This window comes from Triticum dicoccoides, chromosome 3B (assembly GCF_002162155.2).
Source record: "Triticum dicoccoides isolate Atlit2015 ecotype Zavitan chromosome 3B, WEW_v2.0, whole genome shotgun sequence".
Classification (NCBI taxonomy): domain Eukaryota; kingdom Viridiplantae; phylum Streptophyta; class Magnoliopsida; order Poales; family Poaceae; genus Triticum; species Triticum dicoccoides.
The window spans coordinates 257,898,571-257,920,262 of NC_041385.1; the positions used below are offsets into that span (position 1 = coordinate 257,898,571).

A 21,692-nucleotide genomic window follows, 5' to 3' on the forward strand; every position below is an offset into this window, starting at 1 on the left:
TGAGATCCCGAACGTCACGAGGAGTCTCGGAATGGTCGAGAGGTAGAAGTCATATTTTGGGTTCCGAAAAAAGGTGCAGTTTTTTCAGCATTGTACTGGGAAGCTTCCAGAAGGTTCCGAAGGATTCTGGAGGGGCCCGGAAGTCTGCAAGTGGGTTCACCATGACCCAAGGGCTAGCATGGGCTACGGGGAGGTGCCCTAGCCTTATTGGTCTAGGCGCACCAAGTCCTCAAAAGCCCATGTGGCTAGGGAAGGCAAAGAAGGAAGGAGTCCTAGTAGGAATAGGACTGGACTTGGAGTCCAAGTCCTCTCCCCCTTAGTTGTGCCCTAGGGCTTGGAGGAGCTGTTTTCCACGCCCCTCCACCTATATATATAGAGGAGGGGGTGCCCCAAGAGGACACACCAAGCCCTTGGCGCCCCTTTCTCTCCCGTTACTCCGTAGTTCCACCGCCTCGTCCCTGCGACGCTTAGCGAAGCGCTGTCAGTGCTCCACCACCACCATCACCACCACGCCGACGTGTTGGTTGTGATCCCATCTACTTCTCCTCCCCTGCTTGCTGGATCAAGAAGGAGGAGACGTCATCGAGCCGCACATGTGCTAAACTCGGAGGTGTCGTCTGTTCGGCACTAGATCGGTTGGATCGTGATCAGATCATGAAGAGTACGACTACATCAACCGCGTGATAAACACTTCTGCTTTTGGTCTATGAGGGTACGTAGACACCCCCCCCTCTAATTGCTATGCATCTCCTAGATAGATCTTGCGTGAGCGTAGGATTTTTTTTTGAAATTGCATGCTACGTTCCCCAACAAAACGTCCCTGACCCTAATAAGATCCCTCCAAAACTGAGGCCCATTGGACGCCGAGGCGAACATGGGACTGCTGGAAGGGAAATATTTAGCTTTCAGGAGATTGAACCAAAGGGTCCCAGGGAAGCAGTCATAATTCTCCACCACCACTTAACAATGAGACACTTGTTCATCACCACGGTATTAAGAATCCCCAGCCCACCAAGGCTTTTAGGCCTACAAATGGCCTGCCATTTGACAAACCTATACTTACGTTTGTTATCCGACGAATACCAGTAAAAGGCACCCCTATGTTTATCGAAGCCAGCATGAGTAGCCAAAGAAGCATGAAGAAACCCATAGTAAACATAGGCAAGAAGGTAGGCACACATTAATGAGGCATACTTTCCATGCCTGAGTATTATATTTGCCGTGCCAAGGCATTACTTTGTTTCCCACTTTAGACACCAAAGGTTTGATTTCCTTAGCATGCAAACAGTAAGGGGAGATAGGCATGCCCAGATATTTGAAGGGGAAAGAGCCAAGCGAGAAATTGAGGAGCTGGCCAGCCCTAAGAGCCTCCACCTCATTAGCCCCAGTCACAATCACCTGACTTTTAGAAAAGTTAATCTTCAGCTCCGACAAGGCTTCAAAACATAATAAGATAAACTTAAGGTTGGCAAGACATGCCTCATTCATCTCCACCAAGATGATCGTATCGTCAGCGCATTGGAGGTGCATGATACCGCGCGGGAGAAGGTGGGAAACACCAGGGGTGATATGAACAGCCGAGGCCACGCGATCCAGCATACAAGACAATGCATCAGCCACAAAGTTAAAGATGATAGGCGAAGCCGGATCGCCTTGCCGCAGGCCACGACCATTGGCAAAATAATTAGTGATCATGCCGTTCACAACCACAACGTGTGGCCCCCAAAGACCAGTTGCATCAGTCTATGCACAAAACCAGCATTGTACCCTTTGGCAAGTAGGACCTGACGGAGAAAGTCCCAGCTAACAGAATCATAGGCCTTTTTGAAATCAAGTTTGAGAATAAGAGAATGGGAGCCTCTCCTCCGAAGATCATGCACAATTTCATGTAAGCAAAGAACACCATCAAGGATGAACCTTCCTTTGATGAAAGCAGACTGGGTAGGACTAATGATACGATGGGGCCACCAGAGACAACCTAGTCGCCAACCCTTTGGAGGGGAACTTAGCAAAGTTATTAATCAAGGCAATTGGATAAAATTGGGAGATATTACCAGCGCCCTTAACTTTAGGATAAGAGACAAAATAGCGTAATTCAAACAAGAAATATCGACCGTCCCTAGACAGAATTCTTGGATGACAGCACAGACTAGAGGGCGCAACACATGCCAAAAGCGGCGGAAGAAAGGGATAGAGAAGCCATCAGGACCAGAGGCCGAGTTAGAGTTAGCATAGTTGATCGCCCTTTCGATCTCCTCCACAAACAGGGGGATCATAAGAGCACTGTTTGATGGAAATATGCCCTAAAGGCAATAATAACATGATTATTATTATTTTGTTTAATCATGATAAAGGTTTATTATTCATGCTAGAATTGTATTGACTGGAAACTTAAATACATGTGTGGATACATAAACAAATACCGTGTCCCCCTCTACTACACTAGCTCGTTGATCAAAGATGGTTAAGTTTTCCTAACCATAGACATGAGTTGTCATTTGATAATGGGATCACATCACATCATTAGGAGAATGATGTGATAGACCAGACCCATCCATTAGCTTAGCATATGATTGTTCAGGCTATTGCTATTTCTTTCTTAATGTCAAATACATATTCCTTCGACTATGAGATCATGCAACTCCCAGATACCAGAGGAATACCTTGTGTGCTATCAAACGTCACAACATAACTGGGTGATCATAAAGATGCTCTACAGGTATCTCCGAAGGTGTCTGTTGAGTTGGCATGGATCAAGATTAGGATTTGTCACTCCCTATATCAGAGAGGTATCTCTGGGCCCTCTCGGTAATACAACATCACAAGAATCTTGCAAGCAAAGTGACTAAGGAGTTAGTTTCGAGATGATGTATTGCAGAACGAGTAAAGAGACTTGCCAGTAACGAGATTGAATTAGGTACGGAGATACCGACGATCGAATCTCGGCAAGTAACATACCGACATACAAAGGGAACTACGTATGTTGTCATAAAGGTTCGACCGATAAAGATCTTTGTAGAATATGTAGGAACCAATATGCGCATCCAGGTCCCGCTATTTGTTATTGACTAGAGAAGCGTCTCGATCATGTCTAGATCATTCTCGAACCCGTAGGGTCCGCACGCTTAACTTTCGTTGACGATATACTATTATATGAGTTATGTGAGTTGGTGACCGAATGTTGCTCGGAGTCCAGGATGAGATCATGGACATGGCGAGGAGCTCCGAAATGGTCAAGAGGTAAAGATTGATATATAGGACGGTACTATTTGGTCTCTAGAAAGGTTTCAGAATTCACTAGAGTATTATGGGATCACCGGAAGGGGTTCCGGGAGGCCACCGGAGCATATTGGGCCAAACGGGCCAACGAGCGAGAGCACACTAGCCCACATAGGGCTGGCGTGCTGCACCTCATGGCAGGCAACCCTATGGAAGGAAGGGAGAGGGCTAGCCCCCTCTTTCCTTCTCTTCCACATGCAGGGAAAGGAAAGGTGTGCGCCTCCCCTCCTACCTTTCCCGCCAAGCGACAGGAAGGAAAGGGAGGGGCGCGACCAGGGCAGGCGCCTAGGGAAGCCTCCGGCACCCCTTGGGGGCGCCCTACTCTGCCTCCTGTAACACCCCCAGTGTCATGATGCAGTGACCTCACGCTAATGGTGCCATGTCATCAAATTTTAACTAAGCCAAATTGCCACTTGATAAAATCAAAGTCAAATTCTAATTCAAATGCAAGTCAAATTATTATTTCTTCAAGTAGTAAATAAAAAATGTTTGCTGGGATTGCAACTTTTCACTAACAAATTTTCATCAATAAAACAACATTTTTTGAATTACTAAAATGGCCTCAACCTAATGAAAACAGCACCAACAACAATTAACTTACCCTTTTTAAATTCTAAAAATATTTAAAACTTTTCATTTGGCCTGAAACTTTTTTTGCGACTCCCGTATATTACAAAGTATTTATGTGACAAGTTTCAAGTTCAAAAAAAATCATTTGCTATTTTAAAAAAAGCAAAGCGGAGAGAAAATGAGAAAATAAAAGAATAGAAAGGATAGACCTATTCTAATGTGCACTAAGGTCTGCTAGCAACAAGAGCCGGTCCAACCCACCTCGCACATCCATCGTCTTTCCCCCTCCGTGTCACCACCACTAGCACCCGAGCTCCATCCAACCGATGGATCCTTGCCACGGCGATGCCCCTGTGGCCCTGGATGACTACTTAACCATCCCCATCACCCCGGAGATGAACCCTAGCATCCATTCCCTCCCTTCTCGAGCCGCTCTTCGCATACGCGCGCATAGCCATCGTCGTGTCGTTGCCAATGCTGTGGTCTGGAGCCACCCCGCGCAACACCTTGGTGTCCAGAAGCTCCGGCGTGGTCGTCTTCGTCATCATTGCCCCTGGATCGAGGCTGGGGAGACTCCAAACGTCGCCATCGACTCGCTCCCCACCGCCACGGCCCCGTCGACCTTCGCCGTCGGATTCGCCCAGCTCCGTCCACGCCTCGACTCGCTGAGCTGCTCGTCGGGACCACTGTGAGCTCGCGCACCTCATTCCCTTCTCGTTTTCCGCATGCGTTCCCCTAGCTAGCTCCCCGCCGAATGCCGTCGCGGCCACCGATGCCCCTGCCTACCCGCGCCGTCCGCAGTCGCCTGCCCGCCCGCGTGCCTACCCGCGTCGGCCGGTGCCCGGCCGCACCCAGCACTGCCGCCGCCGTCTGCAGCTCGCCCCCGCCCGTGCTTCTCGCCCTGCTTTGCGTCGCCGCCCCCCTGAGCGCCCGGCCGCGCCCAGAGCCGCTCCAGTCGCGCCCTGGCAATGCGTCGCAACCGCCTGCTGTCTTGGTCGCCTGCGCCCCCGTGCGCTCTGACCTCGCCCATGCCCGCCGTCTCTCCCCCCATTCCTCTGCTGCCGCTTGCTGCTGCTCCGCCCGCGCCCGCCGCTGCCTACGCCCGCACCGCGCCGCTGCACTCTGTTGCTGCTCTGCTACAGTAACATTCAGTTACTGTAGCAGTAGCTAGCTTTGCTGCTTTTACACTGACTAGCCCTCTAGACAACACTTAAACAGTAGCAAAACAAGCTCGAACATAGATAACAATTATATGGGCGTGTAGTACACTTGACAAGGTTGAAGACATCCCATTGGTCCAAATTCAAAAGATGTAAGGATTAAATCCTATGAAAATCACAAAATCCTATGTTCGTATATCTTAACAGTTTCTGGATTTAACTTCAAATGGCACTTTTCAAATACAGTTTCGATCAAGCAACTGAACTCTAACATGGATGTCAACGATACTGTCATGTAGATCACAGAAAGATGATAAAAATTGGTGAAGGGCACTAGGCCATAGGATGGACAGAACAATAGTTCTAGCCTTTGGAAAACAGCTAAGTGGTGTTAGAACTGAGCAATTCTCAGACTTGGCAGAATTTCAGAGAGTTACCGCATATTTGTTTAAACTTCGGAAATTCTTAGTAATTCATCCGTAGCTCGGATGGGAAAACTTTATACATGAAAGTTGCTTCGGAAAATCCAGCGAATATGAATAGTCAATCCGTTCATCTGTCACATACCCCTAGCATGCTGAACATGGAACCGTCCCCTCTCTTTCGTTTGTCCGGAAAATGCCAACCGTCGGGAATTCATCCTCGGATGTTTTCCCCTCCGTCTGCAATGTGTAGCACTGCGTTAGAACACCGCTAGCCCTGCGCGTTACCCCGTCTTGCATCTATGTTGCATCTGTTTGCTCTGTATTTACTGTTTCTTCTCCCTCTTCTTCTCCGATAGACCCCGAGACCGCTGCTGATGTCCCTGTGATCGACTACGTCACCGACGACAGTACTTCCTTTTTAGCAGAGCTTCCAGGAAAGCAAACCCCCATTGTTCATTCCGATATCGCCCATTTCTTCTCCTCTCATGCTTGTATTAGAACTGCTACTGCTTTTGTATGATCCTGTTCTGATGCGTAGCCTATTTTTGTTACCTGCTTTCATACCTTACATGCTTATTCTAAACTGTGTAGTATAGGTTGGTTAGAGATCCATTAGTGACCCCCACCTTGTCCCAGTTGCCTCGCTTTATGTTTGATGACTCGATCAACGTGATCGACGTCCAGGCCCCGACATCGCACATCACCCCTCTGTAGTTGTATGACTCTGCAGAGTTATTATCGAGTGCCGAGGGTGATACCTCGTCAGCACTTCTGATGTTAACCCTGTAGTGTCGCTATTTGGTCATGGTCATCGAGGGTGATTCCTCCTTCACCACTCCCGATAACAACTCTGTCGTGCAACCCCTCAAGTGTGGACCATCGAGGGTGATTCCTCCAAAGTCCACCTTGACAGTTACATCAAGCGAAAATCCATTGAGGGTGATTCCTCGGGATCCCCCCTTGCTGTTTTGGACACACGGTTACTCTGACTTACCACAGAACCATGATGACATCGGGTCGGCCCCGAGGGGTACCCCCGAGTGAGGTGAAGTCGGGTTGATCTAGAGGATACCCGCAAGTTTTCCACGCGGCGTGGCCGGGCATTCTTAGCCCTTGTCGCAAGTCCATGAGACGGGGCGACAGGGTCACATGATCATGAGTCTCTGCTCGTCACCGCATGCTCCTAATTCACTAACGGTTTGGATATTTGATCTGAGTATGCATATGGCCTTTTTCGCACCGACCACCACGCTGGAATAAGTATGGGCACTCTACGTCGTATGATTCTTTCGAAAGCTCATTGACATCAGCAACTGAGTGGTGCGCGCCGGGTTGGACTGGAACGCCTTCGCTTGTATAAGGGAGGCTAGGTCTGCTCACCAGTCGCGTTTGCAGCGTGCAGGATTGCAAAGGACGATTGGCCCATGACCCCTTCACATTTAGGATGTAAACCGGCATGCTGGCCTCTCTGTTGAGCCTAGGTAGGACTACGGCGTGTTGATCGGCCGAGGCCGGTCATGACCTGATGGTGTGTCCGGCCGGAGTTGATAGAGCGTGTTGGGTGAGTTTGTGCACCCTTGCAGGGAAGAAAACATCTATCGATAGCTTGTCCTACGGTAATGGACGCCCGGAGTTGTATCCCGATCGATACAACTAGAACTGGATACTGAATGCTAAGGCATGTAATGGATATGTGGCTCCAAGATTGTTTTCCCGCAGGGAGTCGGGGAAGGATCTCTGGGCGTTATTTCTACAACATGTTTGTTAAATATAAACTGCTATTCTATACTCTTATGATTGCTGCAAGATGCTTGGAGCTGCTTGAAGATGCTGGTCTTCGATAGGCTAGGCTTTCCCCTTCTCCTCTGGCATTCTGCAGTTCAGTCCATAGATACTACCCATTTCGTTGATACCGATGCATATGTAGTGTAAATCCTTGCTTGCGAGTGCTTTGGATGAGTACTCACGGTTATTTTTCTCCCCTTTTTCCACCTCTTTCCATTCTTCTCGGATGCTGCAACCATGGTGGAGCCCAGGATCCATACGCCACCTTCGACAACGACTGTTACTACACTGAGGGTGCCTACTACTACGTGGAGGCCACCGACGACCAGGAGTAGTTAGGAGGCTCCCAGGCAGGAGGCCTTGCCTTTTTGATCGATGTTGCTTTTGTGCTAGCCTTCTTAAGGCAAACTTGTTTAACTCATGTCTGTACTTAGATAATGTTGCTTCCGCTCACTCGTTTGTTTTCGAGCTTACATATTCGAGCCGTCGAGGCCCTTGGCTTGTAATATAAAGCTTGTATTATTTTAATTTGTGTTGTGATATCTTCCCGTGAGTCCCTGATCTTGATCGTACACATTTGCGTGTATGATTAGTGTACGATTGAATCGGGGGCGTCACACCTCCCTCCCCCTCCACCTATATATATGTGAGGAGGGAGAGGGGCAACACACACCATGATTCCCTAGCCGTGTGCGGCTCCCCTCTCCCTCTAGTTCATCTCCGGTCATATTTTCGTAGTGCTCGGCGAAGCCCTACGGAGATAGTTCCATAACCACCGTCACCACGCCGTCGTGTTGCCGGTACTCATCTACTACTTCGCTTGTCTTGCTAGATCAAGAAGGCAATGACATCATCGAGCTGAACGTGTGCTGAACGCGGAGGTGCCATACGTTCGGTACTTGATCGGGCGGATCGTGAAGGTGTACGACTACATCAACCGCGTTGGTAAACGCTTCCGCTTAACGGTCTAGGAGGGTACGTAGACACACTCTCCCCTCTCATAGCTATGCATCTCCATGGATAGATCTTGCTTGTGCGTAGAATTTTTCTTGTTTTCCATGCAACGTTCCCCAACACTATTTTCCTCCTCCGATACTCGATAATGATCTTCCAAAGATTGGGAGAGATAAAGAAACCAGAGGCCGGCCTAGCAGCAAGAAGCCCAGCAAAAAAGTCATGAACATGTTCCAAAATGACATTAGGGTCAGAAACCCGGTCCCCATTAATGACCAAGTTGTTGATCGCACATGTGCGACGTCGATCGTTAGCAATAGCGAGGAAGTACGCATTTAGAGTCCCCTTTCAAGGTCCAATGAGGTGAAAGGATTGGCATTGCTGCCCGCACCTGTAACGCCCCGAGTCCGATGCGCCAGGTGTCTTCCAGTTATTCGCCGTTGTTTCCATGTCCTTTGCTTGCGTGTTGCATTTTGCCATGTCATCATCTGCATTTCATCTGCATGTTTTTCAAAACTTGCATCCGTTCGGGTTCCCCCGGTTCTTTCCGTTGCTCCGTTTTGAGCATGCTCTATATGGAACTTGCTTAGAATTACATGTAGTTTCATATTATCATGTTGCATCCTTGTTTTGAGGTGTTTGCTTGATGTTTGGATGCGTTTTGCATCAATGCCATGTTTAACTTATGTTGCTCATATCTTCTAGGCCGTAGCTCCGAATTAAATGAACTTTATATGTAACTTGACTAGAATGTTGTGTAGATCATCATGGTGCTCTTTAACTTGTTGTTTAACAACTTCAACTTAATGTTTGTTCAGTTCTGGACCAATTTCGAAATTTTCATATGAGGACTTATCGGATTTGTTATATGTTGTTTCAGCCTCATTTAAACTTGCCTTGATGTGTTATTCTTGTATGCTTCATCTCTTGCCATGAGTAGCATCATATAGCCTTTGTCATCCATCGTGCTTGGTTGTGCATCATGTCATGTTTATGTGTTGTGTGTTTACCATGTTGTTTGCTTCGTTCCGTTTGTGCTTCTTCTCGATAGTTCCTGTTTCGTTGCGATCGTGAGGATTCGTTCGACTACGCTTGGTTCGTCTTCTTCACAGACTCGTTCTTCTTCCTAGCAGGATTTCATGCAAGATGAGCGTTACCCTGGATCTCACTACTATCATTGCTATGTTAGTTGCTTCGTTCTATCGCTATGCTGCGCTACCTATCACTTGTTTATCAAGCCTCCCAAATTGCCATGCCAGCCTCTAACCTTTTCACCCTTCCCAGCAAATCGTTGTTTGGCTATGTTACCTCTTTTGCTCAGCCCCTCTTATAGCGTTGTTAGTTGCAGGTGAAGTTGAAGATTGCTCCATGTTGGAACAGGATTATTTTGGGATATCACAATATCTTTTATTTAATTAATGCATCTATACTTGGTAAAGGGTGGAAGGCTCGACCTTATGCCTGGTGTTTTGTTCCACTCTTGCCGCCCTAGTTTCCGTCATACCAGTGTTATGTTCTTTGATATTACGTCCCTAACACGGTGTGGGTTTATGGGCCCCTCTTGACAGTTCGCTTTGAATAAAACTCTTCCAGCAAGGCCCAACATTGGTTTTACATTTGCCGTAATAACACTTGAACTAAGTAATTAATTGGCATAGGGCGTCATGAACTCGAGGATTTTCTACATAGTAGGGAGGGGCCAGTGCTGATGGTGTTGGTCCCAAACTAGAGCACTGTGCGGGGCCGCCCGGGGGCAACCTGGGTTATTTTGGCACATGTACGCGTCGCTCATCCATCGTGGCCTGAGACTAGATACGCGCGGCTACTATCAGGGTGTCGGCACGCCGGGAGGTCTTGCTGGACTTGTTTTACCATTGTCGAAATGTCTTGTGCACCGGGACCCCGAGTCTGATCGGATGTCCCTCGATGCAGGTTTGTCTCCGCGGATCGTGAGCTTGTCATGGGCTAAGTTGGGACACCCCTGCAGGGTTTAAACTTTTGAAAGCCGTGCCCGTGGTTATGTGGCAGATGGGAATTTGTTAATATCCGGTTGTAGAAAACTTGACACCAGATTTGAACTAAAATACCCAACCGCGTGTGTAACCATGATGGTGTCTTTTCGAGTGGGTCGAGAAGAGAACACGGTCGGGTTATGTTTGAACGTAAGTAGTTCTGGATCACTTCTTGATCATTACTAGTTTGCGACCGTTTGCATAGCTTCTCATTTTATTCTTGTACTCGTAAGTTAGCCACCATATCATGCTTAGTCGCTTGCTGCAGCCTCACCACTTATCCATTCCATACCCTTTAAGCTTTGCTAGTCTTGATACCCATGGTAATGGGATTGCTGAGTCCCCGTAGCTCATAGATTACTACAACAACAGTTGCAGGTACAGTAATGTGATGATCATGACGTGAGAGCGATGCTTGCTTGCTTTGAGTTCTTCTTTTGCTTCATCGTTCAGGGGATAGGTTCCTGGTCGGCAGCCTGGGCTAGCAGGGTGGATGTCGTTTGAGTTTCTGTTTGTGTTTCATTCGTAGTCGAATGTTGCTCTTGTGTATGATGTTATTGTATTCATGTGGCATTGTATGCCTTTTGTATGTATCCCCAACTATTATGTAATGGTATGATGTAACAATATCCACCTTGCAAAAGTGTCTCCAATATGCGCTTCTATCCTTGGTGGGACCTTCGAGTTCCTTTAGGATAGGGTCACATATTGGGCGTGACAGCACCCGTCTTACCCCAACTGTAGATCCGAGTTGGATGGCTTAGGAGCAGGAGGGGGGAGGAGGAGGCCCCTGTTGGGCCGCCATAACCTCAATGCGAACACGGATGCGATAAGCGTCCGAAGCGGCAAAGACATCAATCACACCATGCACACGAGACGGATCTAGACACCAAATCTTCATGCGGATTGGGCCAGGAGGTTCAAGAGAGGCCTCATCAACAACAACAAGCTTGCCAATAAGCACTCCAAAAGCCATCAGAAAATGAATATTTCAGAGTCCTGACGGAGCATCATCGAGGATCACCCAAGTTTCAGACAGAGAAGCCACTGCTTTAGCCCCATCAACAGCCGCCTTCACAGAGACCATCACCTGGTTAAGGGGAAGGGTGAAACTCAAGCACGAGGCCATCATCTTTAAGCTTTCATTTGTGGGAAAAGTAACTGAAAATTCTCTCTCCGAGATCTGGTTGATCTGCCAATCCCAGCCCTCCAGGCCCCACTCCTTGAGCTCATTATAAATAACTTGACTGGAAACAGGATTGGAAATGACAAAGATCACCACAACGTTGGAAGGCACGGGAGCAACGATAGGCATCCCGAGATCCCCATCAAGAGTGAAGAAATAACATCCAGGTAGGCCAAGACCGAACTGTTTAAATGCTGGGAATTGGGTACAATTATCACAATCCACACTGAGATGGCCCTCTGAGCGACATATCAAGCAGATAGGAGGAAACTTGTATCTTGGCTGGAAGTGACCTGCATGATGGCACGCAAAACACGTCAGAGTAGTCGAACCGGAGCCAAAGCCACCACCAGAGGCCGGACCCCCAATGCGAGAGGGAGCGAAGCCGGAGGCAGTGGAGGTGGGGAAGGGAGGATACCGTTGCCGGCCACCACAGAGGAGGACCCCGGCTCCAAAGGCGAGGTCCGGCGAGACTTGGAGGGGAAGGAGGCGTTGCCGAATCCTCCACCCCGACCGCCACCAACACCGCGGCCATGCCCCGCAGCCCTAGATCCAGCACCACCAGCACGGCCCCGCCCCAACACTTGGCCGGCTGGGCCGCGAGGAGGCACAAGGCGAGGGATCATCGTAGCTGCCAACGAGCCCGATGCCGCGTCCTCCCAGGTCTCCACGGCCGCAGCCTTAGCCGCCGCCTCCTCACGCGCCTACTCCTTGCACTACAACCATGATATGTCTCCAATGTATCTATAATTTTTGATTGTTCCATACTATTATATTATCTGTCTTAGATGTTTTATATGCATTAATATGCTATTTTATATTATTTTTGGGACTAACCTATTAACCTAGAGCCTAGTGCCACTTTCTGTTTTTTCCTTGTTTTGAGTTTTATAGAAAATGAATATCAAACGGAGTCCAAACGGAATAAAACTTCCGCGATGATTTTTCTTGGACCATAAGACATCCACGGAGCTTGGAGAGGGGGCCAGAAGAGTCTTGAGGACTCCACAAGCCCTTAGGGCGCGCCCCTGGCTTGTGGGCCCCCGGGACTCCTCCAAAACTAAATTTTTCTCTGTAAATTCCCAAATATTCCCAAACCACCAGAAGCGTCCACCAAAATACTTTTCCGCCATCGCAAGCCTCTGTTCTCGCGAGATCCCATCTTGGGGCCTTTTCCGACACCCGCCGGAGGGGGATTTGATCACGGAGGGCATCTACATCAACTCTATTGCCCTTCCAATGAAGCGTGAGTAGTTTCCCACAGACCTACGGGTCCAGCTACTAGCTAGATGGCTTCTTCTCTCTCTATGATCTTCAATACCATGTTCTCCTTGATGTTCGTGGATTTCTATCCGATGTAATATTCTTTTGCGGTGTGTTTGTCAAGATCCGATGAATTGTGGATTTATGACCAGATTATCTATGAATATTATTTGAGTATTTTCTGAATTCTTATATGCATGATCAAATATCTTTGTATTTCTCTTCGAATTATCGGTTTGGTTTGGCCAACTAGATTGGTTCTTCTTGCAATGGGAGAGGTGCTTAGTTTTGGTTTCAATCTTGCGGTGATCTCACCCGGTGACATAGTAGGGGTAGCGAGGCACGTATTGTATCTTTGCAATCAAGGGTAAAAAGATGGGGTTTTCATCATATTGCTTGAGTTTCCCTCTACATCATGTCGTCTTACTTAAGGCGTTACTCCGTTCTTATGAACTTAATACTCTAGATGCATGCTAGATAGCGGTCGATGTGTGGAGTAATAGTAGTAGATGCAGGCAAGAGTCGGTCTACTTGACACATACGTGATGCCTATATTAATGATCATTGCCTTGGATATCGTCATAACTTTCCGCTTTTCTATCAATTAACCGACAGTAATTTGTTCACCCACCTTATTATTTTCTTTCAAGAGAGAAGCCTCTAGTGAAACCTATGGCCCCCGGGTCTATTTTCCATCATATATTTTCAGATCTATAAACCAAAAAAACCCAAAAATACTTTGCTGCAATTTATTTGTTTTTACTTTGTTTTACGTTTTAGTAATCTTTTTTATCTATCTCTATCAGATCTCATCATTGCAAGTGACCGTGAATGGATTGACAACCCCTTTATCGTGTTGGGTGCAAGTGCTTGATTGTTTGTGCAGGTGCATAGATTGGAGACTTGCGTGTACCTCCTACTGGATTGATACCTTGGTTCTCAAATTAAGGGAAATACTTATCTCTACTTTGTTGCATCACCCTTTCCTCTTCAAGGGAAAAACCAATGCAAGCTCAAAAAGTAGCAAACTGCTACGTCTTGAGCTTGCGTTGGTTTTCCTTGAAGAGGAAAGGGTGATGCAGCAAAGTAGCGTAAGTATTTCCCTCAGTTTTTGAGAATCAAGGTATCAATCCAGTAGTAGGCTCCTCAAAAGTCCCACTAACCTACACAAACAAACAAAGAACTCGCAAAATGTAAAATATATTTTTGGTATTTTATAATATAGATGCAAAATGTAAAGATGCAAATAAAAGTAGATTGAAAGCAAATATAATAAAAGATAGACACGGGGGCCATAGGTTTCACTAGAGGCTTCTCTCAAGATAGCATAAGTATTACGGTGGGTGAACAAATTACAGTTGAGCAATTGATAGAAAAGCGAATAATTATGAGATTATCTAGGCATGATCATGTATATAGGCATCACGTCCACAACAAGTAGACCTACTCCTGCCTGCATCTACTACTATTACTCCACACATCGACCGACTCCTGCCTGCATCTAGAGTATTAAGTTCATAAAGAACAGAGTAACACATTAAGTGTCGGGTGGTAGGTGCGACATATGCCAACGGATGGCTTATCATTGTGGGAACCAATAAGACATCGCCGGTGCCTGGAAACGGGATGAGGCGAAGACATGCACGCCGGCGAATCTTACCCAGGTTCGGGGCTCTCCGTGGAGACAACACCCCTAATCCTGCTCCGCGGGGTGTCTGCATGATCACTAGATCAACTAGTGGCTACAAGAGGCTCCTTGAGCTGTTTGGTGAGAGGAAGAAGAAGGGCAAGGCTAGCTCTCTTCTCCTCTCAAAGTTGTGTCTAAAACTATCAAAGTCCAAACCTTTGCATGGGTGCCCTAGGGGGTTTATATAGGCCTACCCCCCAGGGGTACAACGGTAATCCGGCTGGGCGCGGGCCCAGCCGTTAGTGTCTACGTTCGCCGGCTTCTCCGCCGACTGCTGGGGCCCGCCGATTGGTGGGTCCCGCCGGCTGCCGGCCTCCTGGTCGACAGGTAGGTCCCACCGCTTGAGGGTCTTGTTAGGGGCTGGTTACTGTTGCCTCACTCTTGATGACGAGGGCTTTGTCGAGGTAAGCATGGCTACAGTGCCACCACCTGGAGGGCGCTCACTGTAGCCTTACCTCGTCTTGTCTCCTTAATGGTGCGCACACTTCGAGAGAGGGGGCGAGCCGGCTGGTGAGAGTCGGCTACCCCCCAGGCCGACTAGGGGAAGCGTGGCCGCCTTCGGGTGTCTCTCTGACCGAAGGGGCCCGCCGCCTGCGGGCCATACTGACAACCTGTCGTGGGTGGCGTCATGGTCAGCATGGCAATAGTGCCACGCCGGACCGGTCATGGCTGCCCCGTACGACGTACTGTAGCCATGCGTACTCCGGGATTCGGGGGTGGCAGGATTCACTGTTGCCACGCCCCGTCCCATCCCCGTTATGTGGGTGCAGACTTTGAGGGCACGATCTTGGCCGCCTTTCGGGGGCCGGCTTCTTGGAGTCGGTCATCTTGTGGCCGGCTTCTTGGAGTCAGCCCTCTCGCGGCTTTCTTCATGAGGGTTCAGGGCCGGGCCGCCTTCCGACAGTCGGCTTTTGGGATAGCCTGCCGGGGGAAGGCGGCCCCGTGTCTTGGGTGCTTGAAGGCTCGATCGGCCTGTTATTTTTTTGAAGAGCCAGGGGGAGCCGGCTAGGCTACCCATGGTCATTTACTCCGACAGTAGTCCCCGAAGCTGGTTGGGCTTCATGGCTAAAAGGGGAACGAGAAGCTCAATCAGCTTCCTATCTCGAAGAGCCGACAGCTAGGAGCCGGCTTTACTCATGCGTGCCGTCTCGGCGAAGTTTTTCAAAGTCTGAAGGCGGGAACCAGTTAGCGTGCAAGCCAGGCTGTGGGCTGGCCGCCCGCCGCCTGGGCGCCACATGGCACCCTTCGGCTGGAAGGGCCTGCCATCCCACGCGCGTGACGGGACGCCGCTGCAAACCGGGGACCACCACTTCCACGCCTCGGCCCAAGCGCGGATCTTTTGTGGCCCGAACTGGCCACACGTCTTCCGACGGTGGTTTCCGCTCGTCATTAAGGCGTAATAATCGCGTGACGTGGGGGAGTGGGCGCAGTTAATCCCACGCCCCCACGCCTCGCCTCCTCGGCTTCGCTGCACGAGGCTATAAGTAGGGGGAGGAGGGGGAGCGGCAGACGCTCCCACGCTCGCCCTCGCTCTGCCATTCTCTTCTTCTTCCTTCTCTCCATCGCCGTAGCTGATCTCCACCGCGCCACCGCTCCACCAATCTTCTTGGCGCGCCATAGTCTCGCTGTAGCTGAATCGTGCGCTCTCCGCCGCCGCTCTTTCCTCGTCGCTTCTCCGTCCTCATGGCTCCAACATCGAGCTCCTGGGACGGCTCCAACGTCCATGAAGACCACATCGACTTCCTCCGCAAGACGCGGCAGTTGCCGGGGAAGGATTACGTGCTGGTTTGTCTCCCGCCGGAGAGGGAGATCTCGCCGGCGCCAGAGGAGGGCGAGCGGGTAATCTTCCACTCGCACTGCTTGCGCGGCGTCGGCCTGCCCGCGAGCGGCTTCTTCCGCTCGTTCCTTGAGTTCTATCATCTCCAGCCGCACCACCTCACTCCAAACACGATGGTGCTGCTGTCGGCCTTCGTCACTCTGTGCGAAGGTTCCTCGGCGTCCTCCCCACCCTCGAACTTTGGGGGAGTTCTTCCAGTCCAAGCTCGGCACTGTCGTCGCAGGCGTGCCGGCTCCGTGCGGCGCCTTCATTCCCATGCGGAGATCAACGACCGACAACCCGTTTCCGCCCATCGCGCTGATCCAGTCGGTGAAGCTCTGGCAAAAGTCTTACTTCTACGTGAAGAACGTCGCTCCGCAAGGCGACTACGTCAATCTGCCGGCTTACGTAGCCGGCCCGCCGGCTGGGAGGCAGCCTTCGTGGTCCTATCAGGCTAGGTCGCTGACGCCGGCTGGGGCTGGCGCCGTCGCCCGGCTCCGGGTGCTGGTCCAGTCGGAGGGGCTGACCGGGTCTGACCTGGTAGCCGCCTTCGTGGAGCGCCGAGTGCTCCCGCTTCAAGGCCGCCCTCACCTCATTTTCTAGATGAGCGGCCGCTTCGACCCCAGTCGGCTAAGCACCAAGGAGATGCCTCATAACGAGGTATCTTACATGGTGAATTATATCACCGACTGCAAGCTCACCGAGGAATGGCAGTACGGCAAGGAGCCGTACTCTCGTGCCGATCCCCTGCCTGTGGTAAGCCTTCTTTCTTTTCTTCTTATCTTGTTGCCGAGTTCTCACTGTCCGGCTCCTGACCAGTCGACTTGTTTTTAATCAGAACCCCCCTCCTTCATCCGTCAGCCGGAACCGTGGGGGCGGAGCGCCAGTTTGCGCCCGACCGTGCAACGGACGACTTGGACGACCCCGACTTGGGGGCGGCCACCTTAGACTACGACGCCGTAGGGGAGGCAGCGAGGCAGGCGGCTCCAGGCTCTCCGCCACTTTCGAGGACTGGCCGGATGATGACGAGGCTGAACCTATTCCGCGCCGCCAGCCGGCATTCGATCATCAAGGCGCGGTCTCATCTGCCGCGCCGGCTGCTCGGGGCGGCGCATGAAAATGCCGGGCGGCGCCGGCTCTCTTCGGCAGTCGGCCGAAGAAGCCCAACGGTTCTGCGGCGGCGACCAAACGGGACGAGGCGGCCGCGAAAGCAGCCCGCTTCCGCAAGGTAGTGAAGCAGCCGGAGGCAGTTTCGACGTAAGTGTCAATTTTCTCACGCTTTTGTTTTTTCTCTTTGGTTGGTATTCTTCTAAGCCTTTTCTTGACTTATCAAACAGGGCTCCGCTCTCTCTTGAGCGGACTACTGCCGCCTCCATAGTCGGAGGCGCGGGAGGATCTGCGGGCTCCCGCCGGGTGGACCCCTGTGCCGAGCTCCTAGCGGCGACGGAGCGGAATGCGTAGGAGGCGCGGGAGGAACGGAAGGCGAAGGATCAGAGGGCAGCCGCCGCCAAGGCGGCTCAGGAGATGACAGAGGAGTCGGCCGAGGCGCAGGCCGACGCGGCGGCCAAGGCCCAGGCGGAGGCCGCGGCCGCGGAGAAGGCGGCGGAGGCCCTGTGTAGCCAGCCTCCGCAACTCATCATCCCCCTCCGCACCGTGGCCCCCGATGTCCCAGTGCCCCCGCCAGAGGAAGCCGGCCGCGACCAGCCGGTGATGGAGAGGGAGGGGGCGACACAGTCGTCCCGGAGGGAGAGGTGGTCCGCCATCATTGGTCGGGACGGGCCAAGGCGACCAGCCTGAGGCGCCGCCTGAGCAGCCGGCTGGAGGCAAGCCGACTGTGAGGGCGGATCTTGTGGTCCTGACGCCGACTCGTCGGCGCGCAGGGAAGGCGACTTCTGAGCCGGACCCGCAAGGGGGCGCGGGCTCCAGCTCATTAGCCCATGATCTGGAGACGGCCAGCGTCAGCTCGCCAAGGTGGACGCCGGGTGGTGGGACGGTCGTGCTGAACTTGGCGGCGCAGGACATCCGGAGCCGGCTTCAGTCCCAGGACGTCGCGCTGAAACAGTGCACCCAAGAGTTTCTTGCAATGCAGTCAGCCATTAGGGTGAGTCTTCGCTCTTGATTTCTTCCGTGGGGGCGCGTCAGCGCACCGACTGGGTGTAGTCCCCGAGTTCCGAGTTGGCTGCTGAGCAGGCGGCTTGGAACTTCTTAGTAGACTTTGATTGATGTCTTGTTCTTATTTGTACCTTCGTCCTATTTGTAGGACTATCACAACCTCCATGCTGCTACCTTCAACTCCTAGGCCCGGGAGATGAATCAGAAGACCGCCGATCTGCCGAAGAGCCGGAGTAAGTGCTTCGCTTTTTTATCTCATGTGGGGGTGCGTCAGCGCACCCACTGGGTGTAGTCCCCGAGATTCGGGCCGACTGCTAAGCAGTCGGGTCGGATCTTTCTTGACGACTTTTTCCTTATTGCTTTTTTCTTCTTCATGTCTGCAGGGGCCAATGCCGACTTGAGGGAGCAGCTAGGTGGAGCCAAGACCGCCCTTCGCGCCAAGGAAGCCGAGTACAATGCCTTGGTTCAGGAACGTGATCGCGTGGCCAAGAAACTGGCCGACCAGGAGGAGAACCACAACGCGGCCTTGAAGACGGCGCAGGACAGCGAGTGATACGTCTCCAACGTATATGATTGCTCCATGCTACTTTATCTACTGTTTTGGGCAATACTGGGCTTTATTATCCACTTTTGTATTATTTTTGGGACTAACCTATTAACCGGAAGCCCAGCCCAGATTTGCTGTTTTATGCCTATTTCAGTGTTTCGAGGAAAAGGAATATCAGACGGAGTCAAAAAGGAACGAAATCAACTGGAGAAGTTATTTTTGGAAGGAAAGCCACCCGATGGACTTGGAGTGCACGTCAGGAGATACGGGAGGTGCTCACGAGGGTGGGGGCGCGCCCACCCCCCTGGGCGCGCCCCCTGCCTCGTGGGGCCCCTGTAGCTCCTCCGACGTACCCCCTGCACCCATATATACTCTCGTACCCTAAAACTTCCAGAACAGAGATTGGATCAGAAGTTCCGCCGCCGCAAGCCTGTAGCCACGAAAAACCAATCGGGGCCCTCTCCGGCGCCCTGCCGGAGGGGGCCATCATCACTGATGGCCATGGAGGAGTATCCCGGAGGGGTCTTCATCACCATGAAGGCCAAGGACCAGAAGGTGGAGGCCATGGAGGAAGAAGCACAAGGGGGAGAACCTCTCCTCCTCTCTTCCGGTGGTGCCGGAGTGCCATCGAGAGGGGAATCATCGCCACGGTGATCATCTTCATGAACATCACCATCATCATCACCATCCTCATCTCTCTTACGCGGTCCACTCTCCCGCACCCCGCTATAATCCCTACTTGAACATGGTGCTTTATGCCACATATTATGATCCAATGATGTGTTGCCATCCTATGATGTTTTGAGTAGATATCTTTTGTCTTTTGGTTGATTGATGATCTAGATAGGTATGAGTTGTATGTTTTACTTTGGTGCTGTCCTATGGTGCCCTCCGTGTCGCGCAAGCGTGAGGGATTCCCGCTGTAGGGTGTTGCAATATGTTCATGATTCGCTTATAGTGGGTTGGTGAGTGACTGAAACACAAACCCGAGTAAGAGGGATTGTTGCGTATGCGAATAAAGAGGACTTGATGCTTTAATGCTATGGTTGGGTTTTACCTTAATGATCTTTAGTAGTTGCGGATGCTTGCTAGAGTTTCAATCATAAGTGCATATGATCCAAGTAGAGAAAGTATGTTAGCTTATGCCTCTCCCTCATATGAAACTGCAATAGTGATTATCGGTCTTGTTAACAATTGCCTAGGACAATTCCGCACACCGATCCACCATCATTCCACACTTGCTATTTATAATATTTAGTATTATATTCTAACTTTATGATAACAGCACCTACTTTTATGTTTTAGCTCTCTGATATCATACAAAGTTATCCTCTTCATACCCACAACGTAGTTTATTTCTCGTTGCTAGTTGGAGGCAAACGTTCGGTGCACGTAGAGTCGTATCAGTGGCAGATAGGGCTTGAGAGAATATCAATCTTACCTTTAGCTCCTTGTGGGTTCGACACTCCATACTTATCACTTCCACCTTTGGAAAGTGCTACGATGATTCCTTGCACTTGGGGATTATCAAGCTCTTTTCTGGCGCCGTTGCCGGGGAGCAATAGCGTGGGGTTGATATTCTCGTGTGTGCTTGTTTGCTTTCTTCACTATTTAGATTTTGTTTTTCCTTTTTGTTTCTGTTTAGTTGTGGGTGAAACATACAATTTTTTTAAAAAAAAATGAAAATACAAAAAAATTATTACTTGCCTCTCATGCCTAAAAAGTTTTTTAAAAGAGAAGTGATTGGAAGGTTTTGCATTGAAGAAATGAGGGTCGACCTTGAGCACTTGTGCTCATGCTCATGGAAACAATGTAGATTTTTTCATGGAAGTTTCTCTGTAAATAATTATCCCCTTGTATTTATTCATTGTATTATAAAAATAATGTGCCAAGCCTTGGTGTTAGGATCATAAAATTGCTTGCTTACTATGTCCAGAACAAAAACAGAAACTTTGGCTGTAGTGCATGAATTTACATTTTTAACTGGAAGATCAAATGGTTCTGATTCTTTTTGAACATTACTTCTGTACAAATTTTTCAAATTGTAAAATTTAGTTTATAATTTTAGGAGTTATAGAAGTTTGCCAAACTTCCAGATTACTACAGACTGTTCTGTTTTTAACAGATTCTGTTTCGCATTTTTTGTTTGCTTATTTCGATGAATCTATGAGTAGTATCGGAAGGTATGAACCATAGAGAAGTTGGAATACAGTAGATTTAACATCAATACAAATAAGGAATGAGTTCATTACAGTACCTAAAGGTAGTGATTTGCTTTATTACACTAACGGATCTCACAAGTTTTTGTTTAAGTTTTTTGTGAATGAAGTGTTTGAAGAACGAGGAGTTACCGATGTGAGAAGAATAAAGAGAGGCAAGAATTCAAGCTTGGGGATGCCCAAGGCACCCCAAGTATATATTTCAAAGGGTACTCAAGCATCTAAGCTTGGGGATGCCCCGGTTGGCATCCCATCTTTCTTCTTCAACGATTATCGGTATACCTCGGTTTTTGTTTTGTTCACATGATTTGTGTCCTTTGTGTTTTTGTTTTTCCTTTAAGATCCATGCTAGCATGAGTTATCCCTTCAATGATTTATAGAATACTTCATGTGCTTCACTTAAATCTTTTAAGTATGATCTTATAGAATTGCTCTTTGTGCTTCACTTAAATCTTTTGAGTATGGTTTTATAGAATGCTTCATGTGCTTCACTTATACATTTTGAGCTTGGATATTGGTCAGTTGTAGAATGCTCAATGAACTTCACTTATAAATTTTTGAGTATGAATAATAATATCATTTAAAGTGGGTTTGGAAGAGTGTCAACTTTAGGAATTAGTGATCCCACTATTTTGGAAGATATTGAATCTTAGTGTGATATTTATGAAAGTGGATTT

General features: G+C 49.6%; 1 long non-coding RNA gene across 1 annotated transcript; it reads left to right on the forward strand.

Annotated features, from left to right (window-relative positions):
• Window positions 1-4,142: 4,142 nt before the first annotated feature.
• Window positions 4,143-7,761, forward strand: LOC119281227. Its single transcript, XR_005138307.1, has 2 exons — window positions 4,143-4,537; window positions 7,471-7,761. It is a non-coding gene; the product is annotated as an uncharacterized LOC119281227 (long non-coding RNA).
• The last annotated feature ends 13,931 nt before the right edge of the window (window positions 7,762-21,692 follow it).